Source organism: Gallus gallus, chromosome Z (assembly GCF_016699485.2).
Source record: "Gallus gallus isolate bGalGal1 chromosome Z, bGalGal1.mat.broiler.GRCg7b, whole genome shotgun sequence".
Lineage (NCBI taxonomy): Eukaryota > Metazoa > Chordata > Aves > Galliformes > Phasianidae > Gallus > Gallus gallus.
This window is the reverse complement of record NC_052572.1, coordinates 74,578,879-74,597,760: the sequence shown is the minus strand read 5'-3', so window position 1 is coordinate 74,597,760 and position 18,882 is coordinate 74,578,879. Positions and strand designations below refer to the sequence as shown.

At 53.7% G+C, this 18,882-nt stretch overlaps 1 long non-coding RNA gene across 1 annotated transcript; it reads left to right on the top strand.

Annotated features, from left to right (window-relative positions):
- The first annotated feature begins 17,194 nt into the window (after window positions 1-17,194).
- On the top strand, window positions 17,195-17,590 carry LOC121108378. The gene is made up of 3 exons (XR_005842861.1): window positions 17,195-17,250; window positions 17,351-17,452; window positions 17,532-17,590. It is a non-coding gene; the product is annotated as an uncharacterized LOC121108378 (long non-coding RNA).
- The last annotated feature ends 1,292 nt before the right edge of the window (window positions 17,591-18,882 follow it).

Below are 18,882 nucleotides of genomic sequence, written 5' to 3'. Positions count from 1 at the left end.
CTGGTATGCAGTATCCTTTTGGCCAGTTGATGTCAGCTGTCCTAATTCTGTTTCCTCCCAGCTTCTTGTGCCCTTTCCTGAGAACGGCCTTGGTGCTCTCTCTCTACAACACTGCTTATCAGAAGGTGTAAACATCAGAGTGTTACCAGCGTGGTTTTCCTTGTCAAAGCCAATCATAGCATCATAGCAGACCCCCTGAAGAAAAATGCATCCCACTAAGACAGCCCCCCAGTGTCCACGCAGCGAGCCACATCGGGCTCCCGTGGAGCTGCAGACAGCACATTTCCCTGGCAGCATTGGCCAGGGGTGCTGGGGAGGTTTTGGTGCTCAGCTTGGGCGTGGCGCTGCTTTGCCTGCTTTGTAGGTGTGTGAACAGAAGTGCTTTCCCCCCTTGTGTTCTGTCCCACGGCATTTGCCCCATGGTTGGTAGAAGAAAGAGCTGGTGGATTCAGCAGCAGTAGATTCTGTTGGTTTCCTTGGTTTATCCCAAGGCTGCTGTGAAGGGGAGCCTGGTTGGCGTAGCAGTGAGCAGCAGCTAACAGGCTGTGCAGAGGAGGGCTTTGCAGAAGGAGCAGGAGTGCCTGCGTCCATCTGTACCCACGGATACGTTCTGGCAGTGAGGCAGCAGCTGTGGCCACAGTGACTGAATGCAGACTTGGCCTGGGGCCGCCACGTGGTGCTTCCTAGCCGTACCCTCCTGTATATGCCTGGCAAAGCACAGCCACCCTGCACCCAGGGCAAGCGTTTGTCTTAGTGTCATGTTTCATGCTGTCTTGTGAAGCTCAGGCACTGGGGGCAGCTTCCCCCCAAAGAAAAGGAGGAGGAAATGAGGTCGTCATGGAAGCCAAAAGGCCAAAATGCGCTCGGGAAAGAAATTGGCAAAGCAGTCTGGTAGTAGTGCTGTGTTTCTCTTCCTTTATTTCCATCCAGGTGAAAGAGATGGCTGCTCTAAGCCGCCCTTGGGTGCAAAGAAGGACCCTAGTGTGGATTTGCCATAGGCCCAGCAAGAGGCTCAACAGCACCAAGCGCCGGGTCCTGCACTTTGGTCCCGACAAGCCCATGCCAGCTTCTCCAGGATTTGGCTGGGATGGAATTCCAACCACGCACTGATTTCTCGAACGCTGGGGTGCCCTGTTGGAATCCTGTGGTCTTGTGACGTGGTCTTGCCTCCCCACCTTGTCCGTCCATGGTGGAGCAGCCGGGTGGCCCTTAGTGATGTCATAAGCAGCTAGAATGAGGGGAGGAGCAGCGCGTGCTGCGTCCCTTCATTGGAGCGCTTGAGCTCGGCGTGAGTACGTGGCTTGTTGCACTTGTGCATCTACTGAGTGTGTTTGTCTTCATCCCGTCTTGTGCAGCGCCTTGTAGGTAAGCTGAGACGGTGCGGGATAGACGGGTGGGCAGCGAGGGCTTGAGAAGTGCTGGCTGGCAGAGCTCCTAGGATCATATTGCTTAGCCTGGACTGTCAGAAACCGTTTTCCCCCAGGCCATCCATTCCAAAGCCATCCATCAAGGTGGCATTTGTCCCACATTTTTTCCTCGCCTTCTTTGCTAAATTGTGGAGGCTCACTGACCTGCTGTTTCTCTGTCCCCTGCCCACCCTCCGCCTGCTCCCTTGGTGCAGCTTTTGCTCGCGGAAGATCAGAGCAAAGTGACAAGGAACGGCTGCAGGTTTGAGGATCTTCTTCTCCCTTGTTCTGATCTCTTGCCAGGTACGTGCCATGTTTTGTATTGCCACATGGTTCAGCAGCCCGTGTTTAGTCACACCGTGTGTAGTAACACAGCCTCGTGCAGCTGGGGTGTGGCACTGGAAAAAACGTGTGGGTTTTCTCCACTTCCCCTCCAACTCAGCCCTCGCAAGGATGCTGCCTGTAGTGCTGGGACCAGCTAGTGTGAAGGAAGTAATCCCTTAGGCAAAGAGCCCTAGCCCCACTCTGTGCAGAGCTGCACAACGTGAGCCAGGGGCAGAAGCGTGCATGCTTTGGCTGTGTGAGTGTGGCTGACAGCGGTAGGGAGCACAGCAGAGATGCAGGCAGAGGAAATGCGTGGGCAAGGTTGCGGCCGGTGCTGGTGGTGAGGCTGCTGCTGGGAGCCGGGGGCTGGGGAGCAGCTCCAGCCCCAGCAGCGACACCTCTCCCTGGCCTGCTACTGTGCTCTCAGCGTGCTGCGGGCAAATGCATCTGCTGCTTTGTGCCAGAGTCCCCATCTGCTAGCAGAGGGACAGCGACTTGGTCCAATGCTGCGTATTCAAACGGCTGTCCCGTTTGAATAGACTGCACACAGTTGTTGTTTCTAGAAGTAGTTCTGAAGAAGTCTCTTGATCCAGTGCTGTGTGAGCACAGGAAATGTGTTTCTTTTCTGTTGCAGCTTGTCGCGCCTGCTGTGATGGGCATCGCGAGCAGCGAGATCAGCCGTGGGCCTGACCGGGCGTTGACGGAGGTACAGTGTGAAGCTCTGCTTGGTCTCTGTTCCCTGCCTTGAGCCAGCAGAATGAGCCACAGTTGTGCTCTCCTGCTTTTCAAGAGATTGAGCATCCTTCCGGCTCTCTCGGTGTCCCTGAAGAGCTGCCTTAAAAGCTTCATTTCCTTGCTAGTGGCATCGAGATGGCACTCTGAAATCCTCCTTGTTTGTCCTCAGCTCCTCACCATGGTCTGTGCTCTCTGTTTCAGCCTGAGAACCAGGGGAAGCCTCTGCTGGTCCGTGAGGAGTTATCTCTTAATATTCCAGCTATTGCTGCTGGCCATGTTATTAAGAGCTACGTTGCCCAGGCAGCGGATGAGCTCTCCTTGGAGGTAAGCAGATAAAGAAGGCGTACCTTGTTGTCATGGCCAGAAGAGTATACCGTGTGAATGCATCAGGAATATTTTCAGACACCTTCAGAATGCCTTGTGAGGCGAAGCCCAGAAGATGCAGGTCCAGATAGGACTTGCACTGGGTTGGATGCAGGGAGGAGTTCATCCATGTCTAAAAGACGTTTTGATTTGGCATGCTTGCACTGTATTCTGTGTGGTGTGTAAGGCAGTGACTCTTGTACCTCCACGTTCAGCTTTCCGATGGGAAATGCCTGAAGAGCTGCCCCGGTGCAATTGCTCTCAAGCTGTGCGCTCTTTGGCAGTGCAGAAGAAGGGTGCCATTTCAGCTGTGCTTTCCTCCCAGCTGTGCTGACGCTGGGATTGATGTTGCAATGTCTTGCAGGTGGGAGACCTGGTGTGCATTACTGCTATGCCAGCAAAGGAGCAGAGCCCCTGGTGGAGAGGCAAGCGTGGCTTTCAGGTAGGCACAAGCTTCAGACTCCTAGGCGCAATTGCAGTCATGTCAGGAACATCAGCTACGAGCTGCTCTGCCTGCACAGGGTGGCTTCTGGACGTCAACAGCTTCCCTGTGTCGCTGTCAGAGGCCTTTCCCTTTGGCTCTGGGCTTGGGTGGGAAACTGTCTCCTCATGTGACTTAGAAGCAAGAACCTCTCGTGCTCCATACGCAGTCAGGAGTTGACCATCTCTGTCCTTAGTACATGCACGGAGGACAGAGCCATCTTCTGCGGAACAAGTATTGCTTTTGTAGGTCTTCTGGCTGCAAATGCTGGATGAGGATTACTTTTGTGCAGGCTATTCTTTGTTGGTGCAACAGTTGAGGCCTGAGAAACGCTGCATCCAGTATTCCATCACTCTTTCTTTTCTTCTTACAGGTTGGGTTCTTCCCTGGTGAGTGCGTGGAGCTCATTAGTGGAAAACTTCCCGAGGCCCTCATCAACTCAGCGCCAAAGCCAGGTACGGATGTTACATGTGATGGCGCGGGGAAGTCACATGGAGTCTTTTTCTGGGTGTGTTCTGTGTTGAATACCTCCTTTATCCATCCCACGTTCTCCTCTGTGTTGATGATCCTTCCTGCATCCCACGGGGCGTAGGGCTGCTGTTTTGTAGGCAGTGAGAATGAGGGCTTGGGCAAATGATAGGATCCTTGTAGAATGGCTTGGGATGGAAGGGACCTCAAGGATCATCAAGCTCCAACCCCCGTGCCTCAAGCAGGGCTGCCAACCTCCACTGTGAATGCCAGACTAGACCAGGCTGCCCAGGGCCCCATCCAACCTGTCCTTGGACTCCTCCAGGGACGGGGAAAGTCTGTTGTTGTAGGTACTTGTTGGCAATGTTCTTCTTGCTTTTACGTGCTCTGTCGAATGTGTGATGCTCGGCCTGGTCCCACTGAGCCCAACCTGAAATGAACTGGTTTCTTCCTTTTGTTGTGCAGTGCCAAAGAAGCGTGGCAAGCTCCTCAGCTTCCTTCGTTCCTTCGTGAAGGCCCGCCCAGAGGAACCGAAGCAGCGGGATCTGGAGAAGGAGAAGGAGAAGGAGAAGGAAGGGGTGTTTGGCTGTGACCTGGGAGAGCATCTTCTCCACTCTGGCCGTGATGGTAAGGAACAGCCCATTCCTGAGAGCTTCCTCCCTCGGTTGGGCATGTAAAGATGAAAGGGAGATCGTGTCTAGCAAGGGGCAGGTTGATAGCGGTGGAGAAACGTGAAATGGGAGTTGAAGGCTGAAAGGGAAGCTGAGGCTAATGCTCATAGGAGACCGGCACACTTGTATTTGCTTAAAGCCAAAGGTGTAAGCCAATCCCACGCTAGCCTGAAAACAAAGGAAGCCTTTTGGCCCAAGAGAGTGTACTGCGTCAGTTTCCTAGCGCTTCTGGACAGGAGGTCTCATGCCTCCATTGCGGTGGAAGCTGTGATGGGACTTGTGGCAGTGTCTCTGGCTTCCCCAGAATTACTTTCTGCAGGCTGCTTGGCAGGTCCTGGCATTTCTTGAAAGCCAAGAACACATCTGAGTCCAGTTTCCTCCCCGCTCCTGCCTGTCTGCGAAGTTTGCGACAGCCTTTTTTCTCCTCTACAGAGGAGGCAAGCAGTAGCGCGGCTGGGCTTAGTGGATGGGATGTGACAGGGGCAGCGGCTGAAGCAGGACTTGAATCAGGAGCTCAGCTAAGCGCTGGCCCTTGTTCTGTAGTCCCCCAGGTCGTGCAGAGCTGCGCTGAGTTCATCGAGCAGCACGGCGTGGTGCAGGGGATCTACTGCCTGTCCGGCGTGGCGTCCAAGATCCAGAAGCTGCGGTAAGAGTGCTTCTGGACTGTATGTTGTCTTGCTTTGGAGTTGTTTTCCTCTTTCTCCAAGCCCTCTGTTTTTGTGTCCTTCTCTCCAGCCATGACTTTGAGTCGGAGCAGATTCCGGAGCTCACCGTCCGGGACATTCACAGCGTGAGCTCCCTGTGCAAGATGTACTTCAGGGAGCTGCCGAGCCCTCTGCTGCCCGAGCAGCTGCATGGCAAGTTCTCGGTAAGCACAAGGCAATGGCCTTCATGTACCTCATCGTGGCCTTTTCCATCCACACACACGCCTGCGCACCTTTTTTTGCTCTTTTTTCTGTTGAAGTTGGGGTTTTGATGGACATCCAGTGGGTGTCTGTGTACAACAAGCAGCTCGTGCTTCCTGCACACCGCGTGCACCGTAACACCTGGTGTGTGCATCCTGCCATTGGAAATGTGGGAGATGGGAGCAGCAGTGCCCTCTGCAGCTCGGAGGCCCTTTTTCTGTTAGCCCCATACGCTTGACTCGCATGATGTGTGTCTCATTCCCTTTCTGCTTTCTTCCAGGACACTGTTTGTGCCGGTACAGATGAGGAGCGGTTGCTCCGAGTGCAGGAGGTCATCCAGCAACTGCCTGCACCTCACTACAGGTCAGAAAACTGCTGCCCTCGGTGTGGGGAGCTCAGCCCTGCTGCACTTCAGAGGGCGATGATGCGATGGCAGGCTTTGTGTCACACTGGCAACGTGATGCCTGTGTGTGTTGAAGTGGTGGATGGCTGCGTGGGGTGAATGGATTGGGTCAGCTCCTGGGCACGGGGGCACGGCTGGTGCAGCTGATGGCTGCAGCTGTGCTGTGCTGGGGCTTCATGCTGCAGCGTGGCACTTGGGAAAGCTTGATCTACTTGCTAGTAGCAAGAACAGTGAGGTTTGTTTGGTGAATGTGAGCACGGCGTGCTCAGTGGTGCTGAAGGTTTGGCTCTTGCTTTCCAGGACGCTGGAGTACCTGATGAGACACTTGGCTTGTCTCGCTGGGAGCTGCTCCATCACAAACATGCCCGCTAAGAACTTAGCGATTGTGTGGGCTCCCAACCTCTTCAGGTAAACTTCTTTTTCCGTCTCAGCACAAGGCTTAGATCTGTTCTCCCCACGGGCACACTTTGGAGAGGAGGACAATTTGTGCTCTCTTGGTTTTGTCAGATGGGGCTGGTGTGTCCTTGATCAGCCGGGAGAATGTCTTCAGTGGCATCAGTGCTTGCCCACTGCGGAAGTCTCCAGAGCTCAATTGGACAGCCTTTGGCTGCCCAAATGCCCAAACGTGGGGAAACGATCTCGGGTCAATGACTTCTCCAATCTGCCTTTTCTACAGAGCCCAGCAGAACGAGGCTGCCTGCGCCAGCGGAAGAGCTGCCTGTGTGGAACTGCAGAGGCAGTCGGACGTGGTGGAGTTCATCATCAACCACACCGACGTCCTCTTCTGCTCTCGCTCCACATCAGGCATCGGAGATGGAGCAGGTGAGCGTCTTCCTGCATGAGCTTTGTCTTGATGAGACACCTTGATCAAATGCAGGCCTTCTCCAGGATTGTTGAGATACGCTTTTGCTATCGTGGGGCTATCGATGTGCGGCAGCTCCCCCAGAACTGTGATGGCTGTGCTGCTGCTTTCTGATCTTCCCTCTTAGCTGTGGTCTTCCCTTCCAGGGCGCAGTTCTCCATCAGGGCCCGGGTCTGTGCGGGTGTCTTCTCCAGCCACCAAGCTGCTCACCCTGGAGGAGGCACAGGCACAGAGGGGAGGCCACAGCAGCTCTCCCGCTGTGACACACAGCCGGGACATGGAAGTGGAAGAAGGCCCCGCAGCTGTGTGGGGGAAATTCCACACAATCATTGACTTTCCGTCTGAAAGGTAAAGAGGACTTTCTTTTCCAGCAGCTTCCTATCAGACTTGCTTGGGTGGGCTTTTGTGGGTTTTTCTCCACTGTTGCAAGTGGAGTGCAATGGTGCGTGTGGTGGTGTACTGAATGTCCCCTCCCTTTGGACTCTGAGGTTCAACTAACAGGCATGCTCTGCATCTGGGTTGACATGGCTGAGGGGAATGTAGCCAGCAAGACTCCAGGGCTGAGCTCTAGAAATGGAACCGTCCTCAACCGTGTGAATCAGAGCGAGCTTCAAAGTTGTGTTTCAGCAGGAACCAGGCAGTGCTAGGAACAAGCAAGTGTTGGCAAGAGCTCAGGGCAGCTCTTCCCTCACCCTGCATCATGCACGACTCACACCGCTCCCTCTTTTCTCCCTCCAGACCAAGTCCACCCAGCAGGGTGAAGGAATCCCCAGCATGCAGTTGGTGTTCCTGCTTCAGGCCCAGAAAACCATCCTCTGTGGCCAAACGCCAACTGCAGCGCGATGCCAGGGAGCCCTCGGAAACAGAGGTGGTGGTCCTGGCAGGTAAGGGTGCACATCCAGCTGTCAAAACCCTGCTTGTCAGCACCATGGAATTCATGCTTGGAGTCCACACAAAAGAGAAAAACAACAAATGCGCAACAGTTCCTTTCGAGATAGTGCTCCTACTGTTGCTATTGTCCTATTGGCTTTGTCCTGCTGCCACTGCAGAAGCAAATCTCAAGAACCACTCTCATCATTCAGCTTGTGCAAGTTTGCCACTAACTGTTTGCCTGTGTGTCTACTCCTTCCTAGGTGAATCGAGCCCTCGTCCACGCAGAAGAGCCAGAGCGTATAGCGATGGTTCACTGTGTGCTGGTATCAATGGAGAGCTGCTAGGAAGCACAAATCGCTGCAGCTCGGATGATAGCCTGCCATATAACACCAGTGAGGGAATGAAGGTGCTCATTCAAGTGGAAGCCCTCATCTCTCCCGGCGGTGCAGAAGACGCTGACCTGAGCCTGCCAGAAACAGCGATCACCGAGCTGGACTGTGACGGGGCACCACTGCAGTGCAGCCCAGCCCAAGCACAGCCCGAGTGCCCCGACAGCAGCAGCTCCATGCAGGAGCAGGTCAGCGTCAGCCAGGAGGAGCCGAGCCTGGTGGAGGGGGATGTAGAATCAGAGCTCCAGTCCCAGGCACCGGGCAGCAGCACGAGCTCTGAGCCACTCTCTCCTTCACCAGAGAGGATGAGTCCCCTGTGTACACCGGACCTCTCACCAAAAAGCCCTCCTGGCTGTGAATGAATAAAAGCACGCTGGTGCTGGATCAACGCCTTGACTGCCTTCTCAGTCTTCATTCCCAGGGATTGGGATGGATGCAAGCAACAGCAAGGCAGCTCATGTTGCAAGGCTATGGCTGTGGGCTGTGCAGCAGAGCTACGGGTTTGTTCCCATTTTGTCTGGCTGTGGGATGTCGGAAAAGACCGCGGGAGACGAGTCTCAAGCTATCATGATCAACAGGTCTCATTTATTAGGCACATTGGTATTGTATTTATACAGTAGGTAATGAGCTTATACATATTGCAAAAGCATAGCTCAGGATTGGCAGATTATGCATTACTTCATCTTGACCTTTGTGGTTAGCCTTGTGGTTACTGTTTCTTCATTGCTGTAGATATGCATTCTGTTTTCCATCTACCCGAGTAGCCGTCCTTGCCTCTAGTTACATACTTTCTTTTATTGTTTCACGAGTGGCATTCCATTGTGGCCCTTGTCACGTAGCCACTCTGTGTACAGGCTCTCCACACTTCCCCCGTTTTCTTTCTGGGCAACAAAACCGGCAAAGCTACTGGAGATCAGTCTGGCAATCATTCCCAAGCCACTGCAGCGCTCGCGGGACCAGTGGACCTGACTTTACCCTAGCCCCTGAGGCTAGGAGTGCTTCGGCTAAGTCCGGCGAGTTTAGCAAATACCAATCCAAGGTCGCCTTTTCCATTGGGAGATAAATAGTCTCTGGCTCCCGACCACTGACTTCCAATATTCGCACGCAGCCTTTCCTAATAACAGCTGCAAGGTTCTCAATTTTTGTGGTTATTGTTTTTCGTTTTTGAAGAGGTGGAGAGAGCCATTCCAGCACCCTCTCCTCCGTTTTCTTTCGGAATTGAGTGATTGCACCAAGAAGGTGTGTCCTGTTATTCCAAATCATAAGGTCCAATGGTAGGTTAGGATCCAGGCGGGAGACAAATCCCTTGCAGACGCAGTCAGTAATGTCTTGTAAGGTTTCCTGTTGCTCTAATGTGAGGGAGATGGGGGTGCAAGGATCTGTACCCTTTAGCAGGGGCATTAGTTTTTCTAATAATGTATTGGGGAGACCTACGACCGGTTTCAACCATTGTAGGTCTCCGAGGAGCTTTTGTGCATCATTCAGTGTGGCGATGTCAGTAGCTAGAGTCAATTTTTGTGGTGTTACTTGCTTCCCTGTAATTTGCCATCCGAGATATTTCCAAGGTGCAGACCTTTGCACCTTTTCAGGAGCAACCACCAAAGAGAATTCCGCTAGAACTGTTTTGACGCGTTCAATCTGCTGCTCCATAAACGGATCCTGCTGGGCGAAGAGAATGTCATCCATGTAATGGTAGATGATAGTGTTGGGCATTTCTTTACGTAGCGGTTGTAAAGCAGCATCAACATACAACTGGCAAATAGTTGGGGAGTTACGCATCCCCTGTGGTAGGACTGTCCATTCGAAGCGCTTATCAGGCTCCCCCCTATTTATTGCCGGTAAGGTAAAGGCAAAACGTTTCGTATCTTGGGGGTGTAAAGCAATTGTGAAAAAACAGTCCTTGAGGTCGATGATAAGGATAGGCCAGTCTTCAGGTAACATGGCAGGATTAGGCAGGCCGGGTTGAAGAGCCCCCATGGGCTCCATCTGATCATTAACAGCTCTTAAGTCGTGCAGCAGACGGTACTTCCCGGATTTCTTTTGAATCACAAATATTGGGGTGTTCCATGGGCTGGTGGACAACTTCAGGTGACCCTGAGCATATTGTTCTTGCACTAACTGATGTGCTTGTAGAAGACTTTCCCGTTTTAGTGGCCATTGCTTAACCACAACCGGGTTGTTCGTAGTCCATGTAAGTGGCAGCGGGAAAGTCCAAGCAATGGCCGTTATCCTAAAGGGTGTTCATTGGTAAGGACAAGGCCTAATTGAGCCAACACGTCTCTACCGATAAGGCAGGATACTGTGGGCGGAAGCAGGGCTAGTGAAAACACAGCTGTGGCTCTTCGGCCGTCTATTTCTACCGCGAGCATGGGAGTCCGGCTTGCTAACGTCACTCCTCCAACCCCGGTCACTGTGGTAGTGGACGATTGAAGTGGCCATTCCGACGGCCATTCTCCTGGGGTAATGATTGATGTATCTGCGCCCGTGTCCAATAATCCTGTCAGAATAATGCTCTGATTTCGGTAGTACAATGTGCATGTTTTCTTTGGGCGATCTGACAGGTCAATAGTGAGCAGAGTTAGTCCCCCAGTCGAACCGAATCCTTTTTGCTCTCTCGGTTCCTGCTTTAGGGGTATCATCCCTTTCGTTAGTTGCGGCAGCGGAACTAGCTGAGCTATCCGTTGCCCCTTGTTAATCCTTATTGGCGGGTAAGGGGTATGCACCATAACCATAATTTCTCCTTGGTAGTCCGCATCTATGATCCCAGGCAAGACAAATAGTCCTAACATGCTGGCTGATGATCTTCCGAGCAGCAGCCCTCCCACCGCTTGTCCATTTATCATAACAGGGCCAAACAGTCCGGTAGCAATTCGGTGGGGTTGATTAGATAAGATGGTAATGTCTATTGAGGCTGCCACGTCCAAGCCGAGGCTCCCGCTTGTGGCAGGCTGGGGTTGTTGCTGCCGGGGGCGTTCGATGTTGCAGCTGCTACTTGTGTCCGGGCGCGGCTGCTGTTCGCGCTGCTCCTCGCGTTTCCCGACTTTCGGCGGCAGGCGTTGGCGTTGTGGGTGTTCGATTGACACTTGCCGCACCAGACCCCATCTGCTTGGCATTCACGGCGGATGTGTCCGACATTCCCACAGCGAAAGCACTTCATGCGGGGGTTGCCGCGCGGGTGGGGGCCAGTGGAGACGGCAGCTTGGAGGGGCGCAAGGGCTGCTAACACCTGAGTCTGAGCTGACCTTGATTGTTCCTGCAATGCTCTGGCCTGCTCCCGTAACCCATCCCCAATCTTCTGCAGGGCATTCACTAGGAAAGCCTGGGTCCCCGAGGGGACCGTAGCAGCCTTTTCCAGTAGCTCCGGGATCGACCAATCCCCAGGCAGGGTATTGACAAGGGACCGAGTATTCGAGTTCCCATTCTGAAGCACACACTGCTTAAGCAATGCCCCCTGCATGTACTCTGGTACGCTAGCCTTTTTAATCGCATCCATAACCTTATCCACAAAATCACCCAACGGCTCTTCCCACCCCTGTCGTATCCCCATGTAAATAGGTGTACCTCCAGGAGCCTTTATCTTGTCCATAGCCCGTCTGGCTACAGCCATTATTTCTCGGGAAACATCAGGTCCCGAAATTGCCTGTGCCTCTATCTGAGTCCATGCCCCGAGACCCATCAACTGTTCTATTGTTATGCCTGCCAGAGGGTCTCCCGGACCCCTCTGCACTGCTGCCGATATTGCAGCTTCCTGCTGCCAGTGTGCGTTAAACAATATTAGTTGATGGGGGGTGTAAATTAATCTAGCTATGCCTCTAATATCGGCCGGGAGTAGTATATGCGCACTGAATAAATATTCCATCATCTGTCTAGCCGGCTCACTGGTTACCCCATATGTCCCCACTGTAGCCCGTAGTTGGGACAGCATTTTCCAATCTAAAGTTCGAATTTCTGCTTGTAACCCGCCCTGCTGCGTGGGAGTATAGACAACTGGGAACGCAAGATTTTCAGTCACTGCCTGCACAAGCTCATTATCTCCGTCCTCCATCCCATGTTTTGCTAACGTGGTCCACAACTCCCGTCTCTCCCTGGCTATAGCCTCCGCAAGGTCAGACTCGGCACCGGGAACCGACCCGGAACCATCTAATGCTGATGGCCCTAAAACCCGACGCGGGGGTGCCTCCACAGGCTCTGCGGTTGACTGAGCCTGCACTCCATTTGCGGATGCGAGGGGAGCAGCGGGTAGCATAACCATGCAAAAGGAGGGGGGGTTTGGAGTGTTATCCCAGATCAACCCATAATCTTTGTTCTTTTCTTGAGCTGCCTGCGCTCCCTGCGCAGCCCTCTTCTCCGCCTGACCCATCAACAACTCGTTATGCACTGCCTTCCACAACTTACTCATCCTTTTTGCTACCTTGTCATCTTCCAACACCAACTCCCAAAGCTTATCCCCATACCGTCGCCACTCATCTAGCGTGTGCACTAAGTGAGGGTTAGCGAAAAACCCGTGTGATACTGCATGACTCAGCAGGGCAGGGAGCTCCTTCTCTAAGTCTACCCCCCAGAATTGCCTCTTTCTCAGAAAGGCAGTGAATAAATCATATGCTGCTTGCCTGTCCATCCTTACCTACGTCAGCGCTGTTGCAGCCCCCCAAGCTTCGGCAGCACGTATCGGTTGAGCCCACCGCTGTGGTCGCCCAAGGCGCGGAGTCCAATATTTCACTCTTTCGCCGTCCGTCTAGCTGCGGGACCCGAACCCAACGCAGTCTCCGTTCGTGGCAGCCAAAGTTCCCCGGTCTGTATCACGTCGGGGTCACCATTTGTCGGAAAAGACCGCGGGAGACGAGTCTCAAGCTATCATGATCAACAGGTCTCATTTATTAGGCACATTGGTATTGTATTTATACAGTAGGTAATGAGCTTATACATATTGCAAAAGCATAGCTCAGGATTGGCGGATTATGCATTACTTCATCTTGACCTTTGTGGTTAGCCTTGTGGTTACTGTTTCTTCATTGCTGTAGATATGCATTCTGTTTTCCATCTACCCGAGTAGCCGTCCTTGCCTCTAGTTACATACTTTCTTTTATTGTTTCACGAGTGGCATTCCATTGTGGCCCTTGTCACGTAGCCACTCTGTGTACAGGCTCTCCACAGTGGGATGCCTGCAGCGAGAGCTGTGCTCCCGTAGTGTATGGTAGCAAAGAATCTCCAGCATCCGGGATGCTGCTCATGATCATGCCCAGCTTGCTGGCTGTGGCTTTGTGATGCTTTTGAGTGAGGGCTTTTGGATGCTCCTGGATGCCTCGGCTGGTCCCCGCCAGCTCTCTCGTCTCTCCCGCCGTGTCCATTCCTGGCTCCCAGCTACGAGCTGGCCCTGCAGAGCATCTGCAGCCCTGTCAGCATCAGCATCCAGCAGCGGCAGGAGGAGCTCCCCGTGAGCAGCATCTGCCCGTCCCTCCCCCTGCGTCTCATTGGTCAGCGGCAGCTCTGTCCCACCCCCGGCGTCTCATTGGTCAGCGGCAGCTCTGTCCCTCCCCCGGCATCTCATTGGTCAGCGGCAGCTCTGTCCCTCCCCCGGCGTCTCATTGGTCAGCGGCAGCTCTGTCCCTCCCCCGTTGTCTCATTGGTCAGCAACAGCTCTGTCCCTCCCCCGGCGTCTTATTGGTCAGCGGCAGCTTCGCCGGCTGCCATTGGCTGAGCTGCCGTGCGCGGGAGCGGCCGTTGGGAGCCGGCAGTGTCAGGCCCGGTTGTCGTCAGCGAAGCGCCGCACCGGCAGCCCGGGCCCCCCCGCAGGAGAGCGCGGCGTCAGCCGGCGCTGTCCGGGCAGCACCGAGCCGGAAGCCGCGGCACAACGGGAGCGAGTGCTGAGGACAGCTCCGCAGGAGGTGTGCGGGAGAACGGGAGCAGGAGAGGGAGAGGAGCCCTGCGCGGCCCCCCAAGCACACTGCCCTCCCCTCCCCCGTGGACCCCCCGTGGGGTTGGGCTGTGGGATTGGGATGAGGCCTTGGGGATGGGTGGTGGGATTGGGACGGATGGAGGCCTCGGGTCCCCCAGCGCCACAGTGCTGCTGCCAGCATCTGAACCGTGCCCCCCCACCCCCAACCCCTCCAGCGCTGCTCCCGGTGCCCCAGACCCCCTGCAGCTCCCTAGAACCGGGGCTAAGGTGGGCTGTGGCTACTGGGAGCTGCGGGGAGGCTTCTTGATGCAGCTGGTAAGAGAACCTACGAGAGGAGCTGCCCCGTTAGACCTGCTGTTCACAGAGAAGGTCTGGTGGGAGATGTAGAGGTTGGGGGCTGTCTTGGGCAGAGTGACCACGACATGGTAGAGTTCTCGATTCTTGGTGGAGGCAGGAGGGGGAACAGCAAAACTGCTACCTTGGACTTCCGGAGGGCAGACTTTGAATTGTTCAGGAGACTAGTAGGGAGAGTCCCCTGGGGTTCAGTATTCGAAAGCAAAGGGGTACAAGATGGCTGGTTGCTCTTTAAGAAGGAAGTCTTAAAGGCGCAGGAGCAGGCTGTCCCCCTAAGCCGCAAAATGAGCCGGTGCGGAAGAAGACCGGCGTGGATGAATAGGGAACTATTCTTGAGGCTCCAGGAGAAAAAGAGAATCTACCTCCTCTGGAAGAAGGGACGGGCAACCCAGAAAGAATACAAAGAAGTTGTTAAGATGTGCAGGGAGAAAATCAGAAAGGCTAAAGCCCAGCTTGAACTCAAGCTGGCTGCTGGGGTAAAAGGGAACAAGAAACTCTTTTACAAGTATATCAACAGCAAGAGGAGGACCAGGGAGAATCTCCATTCTCTACTGGATGAGGCTGGCAATGTAACCACTGAGGATGAGGAAAAGGCAGATGTTCTGAATGCCTTCTTTACATCTGTCTTTAAAAGACAGACCGGTTATCCTCAGGTTTCTCTACTCCCTGACCTGGCAGCCTTGGCTGGGGAGCAGACTAAACCCCCCACGATTCAGGAGGTAACAGTTAGAGACCTGCTACTCCAACTGGACTGCCACAAGTCCATGGGACCGGATGAGATTCACCCGAGAGTGCTGAGGGAACGGGCGGAGGTGATAGCCGAGCCGCTTTCCATCATCTATCAGTGCTCCTTGTTGACGGGTGAGATCCCAGAAGACTGGAGGCTTGCCAATGTGACTCCCATCTACAAGAAGGGCTGCAGGGAGGATCCGGGGAACTACAGGCCTGTTAGCCTGACCTCGGTGCCGGGGAAGATTATGGAGCAGATTGTCTTGAGGGAGATCACGCGGCACATGCAGGTCAAGCGGGGGATCAGGCCTAGCCAGCATGGGTTCACGAAGGGCAGGTCCTGCTTGACCAACCTTATCTCCTTCTATGATCCAGTGACCCGTCTGGTGGATGAAGGAAAGGCTGTTGATGTGGTCTACCTAGACTTCAGCAAAGCCTTTGACACTGTCTCGCACAGTATTCTCCTCCAGAAGCTGGCAGATCGTGGCTTGGACAGATACATTCTTTGCTGGGTAAGGAACTGGCTGGAGGGCCGGGCCCAGAGAGTGGTAGTGAATGGAGTTAAATCCAGCTGGCGACCGGTCACGAGTGCTGTTCCCCAGGGGTCGGTGCTGGGGCCTGTCCTCTTTAATATCTTTATTGATGACCTGGATGAGGGCATTGAGTGCACCCTCAGTAAGTTTGCAGATGACACCAAGCTAGCTGGAAGTGTTGATCTGCCTGAGGGTAGCGAGGCCTTACAGAGGGATCTGGATAGGTTGGATAGCTGGGCTGAAGCCAATGGGATGGGATTCAACAAGACCAAATGCCGGGTCCTGCACTTTGGCCACAATAACCCCAGGCAACGCTACAGGCTTGGGGCAGAGTGGCTGGAAGACTGTGTAGAGGAAATGGACCTGGGGGTGTTGATTGATGCTAGACTGAACATGAGCCAGCAGTGTGCCCAGGTGGCCAAAAAGGCCAATGGCATCCTGGCTTGTATCAGAAATAGTGTGGCCAGCAGGAACAGGGAAGTAATTATTCCCCTGTACTCAGCACTGGTGAGGCCGCACCTCGAGTACTGTGTCCAGTTTTGGGCCCCTCAATGTAAGAAAGACATCGAGGCCCTGGAGCGTGTCCAGAGGAGGGCAACAAAGCTGGTGAGGGCTCTGGAGCACAGGCCTTATGAGGAGTGGCTGAAGGAGCTGGGGTTTTTCAGTCTAGAGAAGAGAAGGCTCAGGGGAGACCTTATTGCTCTCTATAACTACCTGAAGGGAGGTTGTGGTGAGCTGGGGGTCAGCCTCTTCTCCCGGGTGACTAGTGATAGAACGAGAGGGAATGGCTTCAAGCTGCGTCAGGGAAGGTTCAGGCTGGACGTTAGGAAATACTACTTGTCTGAAAGGGTGGTCAGGCACTGGAATGGGCTGCCTAGAGAGGTAGTGGAGTCACCGAGCCTGGAAGTGTTTAAAGAGCGTTTGGATGTTGTGTTGAGGGACATGGTTTAGCGAGAACCATTGATGAAGGGCGGATGGTTGGACTGGATGATCCTGTGGGTCTTTTCCAACCTTAGCGATTCTATGATTCTATGATTCTATAGGGGGATATGGGTGTGACGGGGGCTGTGCAGGGACTGTTAAGGCGTATGGGTCTATAAGGAGCTGAGGGGGACTCTAGGGGGGATCTGGGGCTGTGGTGAGCCATCGGAGGATTTGGGGCTATAGGTGACTGTGGGGAGTTTATGGGCGGGGGGGTATGTAGTCAGGCTGCCCAGGGAGGTTGTGGATTGTCCTTCTCTGGAGATACTCCAAACCCAGCTGGATGCCTACAGTACAGCCTGCTGCATGGAGCCTGTTTTGCGGGGGGAGGGGTTGGACTCAGTGATCTTTAGAGGTCCCTTCCAGCCCCTACAGTTCTGTGATTGTGTGACTGTAATCGTTGCTTCTTGCAGCAGTAGAGTGTTTCAGAAAAGAGAAAAAGATGGCGGCGGTGAACTGGCTTTCTGTGGATGGTAAAGCTGTGCTGAGAACTGGGCTGACTATTGCAGCTGAAAATGCGTGCCAAGTGTGCAGACGCAGAGGAATAACTTTTCCGTGTAGATTGAGCTTGTCTAAGGTAGGTGTCCTTGCTAGGTGAGCTTCCGCTTTAAAGCATCAAGTAGTAATTTTAAAAGCCAGGTTGCCAGTTCTTTTTTTCCCCAAGTGATTTTTTAGCCGGGAGAGATTGGAGGTGCTGTTTGGTGATGGAAGACGGAGAGAGGAAAAGCAAGTAGAGGGCATGCTGTGCATAGCCACCACATGCCATGGGCACCGTTGTCGTTCTGCACAAAGGAGGAGCAGCTCAGCAAGCTTGGCCTGGGCCGTGGGAGGGAGCATACAGACATCTGGACCAAGCGGAAATGAGTTAGTTGTGCAGGTTGGTTGTTTTCTGCTGCTTGTCCCACGTCCTGTTGCTCAGTGGTAGATTTGTTCACGTTCAGTGCTGGCAGGAATGTCCCCGAGCATTTTTGTTTCAGCTGTCGCAACACTTTGATCCCCTGCTGCTTGGCTGGGGCGTTTGAGGAATGATGCATGTGCTGCTGTCCAGCCAGGCTCTGGGGATGAGTCTGCGTAGCAGGGTATGCCTGAGGCTTGGGGACGAGGCCAGGTGGAATCCAGTGTGCTTTGCTGTCGTTCTCAGTGCTTGTTTTTGCTCAGGAAGGCAGGTGGTGAACCTCATGAAGCAATGCCTGCAGACGGGGTTTGCGGAGCAAGAGGTCCTGCAGGCCTTGTGTGACCGCCATGGAGCTGTAGGGAGGCTGCGTCAGTGTAAAAGAGCAGAAATCCCCGGAGGTGTGAAGGTGAGCTGTGGGCTCCAGTAGTGCAGGAGGGGACGTACGTGCTCAGGGTTTGACTGCTTCTGCGTGTGTTGAGTGTGATAGCACTGCTTGGTCCGTTTGAGTGTATGGAACAAGTGTGACATCCTTTCTGCTGGAGTCGTGTGGAAGGAGTCCTATGTGTTTGCGACCTGACTTGAAGCCAGTGGGCATCACGGAGGAGTAGGGGAAGGGGATGAGGCGAGGCAAGCTGGGGTAAGAGGATGAGGCGTACGAACAGGAATCTGTTTGGCCGATCTGACGTGCTGCCGTTCTCTTTTTGGTTTAGGAATCTCTGTGTGCTTTTTAATGAAGAACAATCTCATTGTTCATCTTGTGAGCGAATTCATTCCGGCCTGTTAGTTGGTGTTGTTCTCTCCATGGAGCTGCAAGTGAAATGGATACTTCTGGTGTGATGTGCGGCCCCCTCCCGCCTTTGCAGATCAACCAAGTTGGCAAGGCCTGGCTCTTGGTTGGTGAGCTGTGCCCAAGGTGAGAGAGGTGTCTGTTCTGGGCTTGACGTGCGGCAATCAGACCGTATAGCCGGTAAGGATATAGAGCAGGCATGTGTTTCTTGGTGACGCGCGTACTCCCTGGTGCAAGGGGGATCGCTCCACCTAACATTCACACTAACTTGCCCTGTAGACATCTAATCAGCTCCCTGCCCCGTGTTTTCGAGCTGCTCTCCAGTCCTTATCTCGATGGCCTTCATCCTCCCTGTTATTCCAGACCTAGTGTCTGTGAAAGTGCTTGCAATCCCTTGTTTTCTAACACTCTCTATCTAAACTCCCTTTCTTTGCCTCTTGTTTCTACTTTGTGCAGCTACTTTCCCTTTTCTTGCTGTGAGGCCCTTCTCTCTCTAACTGCAGGCTCCTGTTCTCACTCTTCAGTTTTCCCTTTTCTATAGTCTAGCAGGGCTTCTACCTGCTAGATCATTTTGATTCTGTTCTACGTGTCCCAAAATAGGCCCCACTTCCCACCTTTGGCCTCAACTCATGTCTCTTTCATATCTCCTTTTTCTTTCTAGTACTCCGGCACAGGCAGGCAGAGCATCTCATCATCACACAGGTAAAACCTCCCAACAGCACGAAGAGGATGCAAACTAGGAAGAGCTGCTTTAACCATCCTAGATTCAGTAGCCAGCTAGTAAGCAAGTTCCCTAAATCTCCTTCCCAGCTGGTGTCATCCTGACT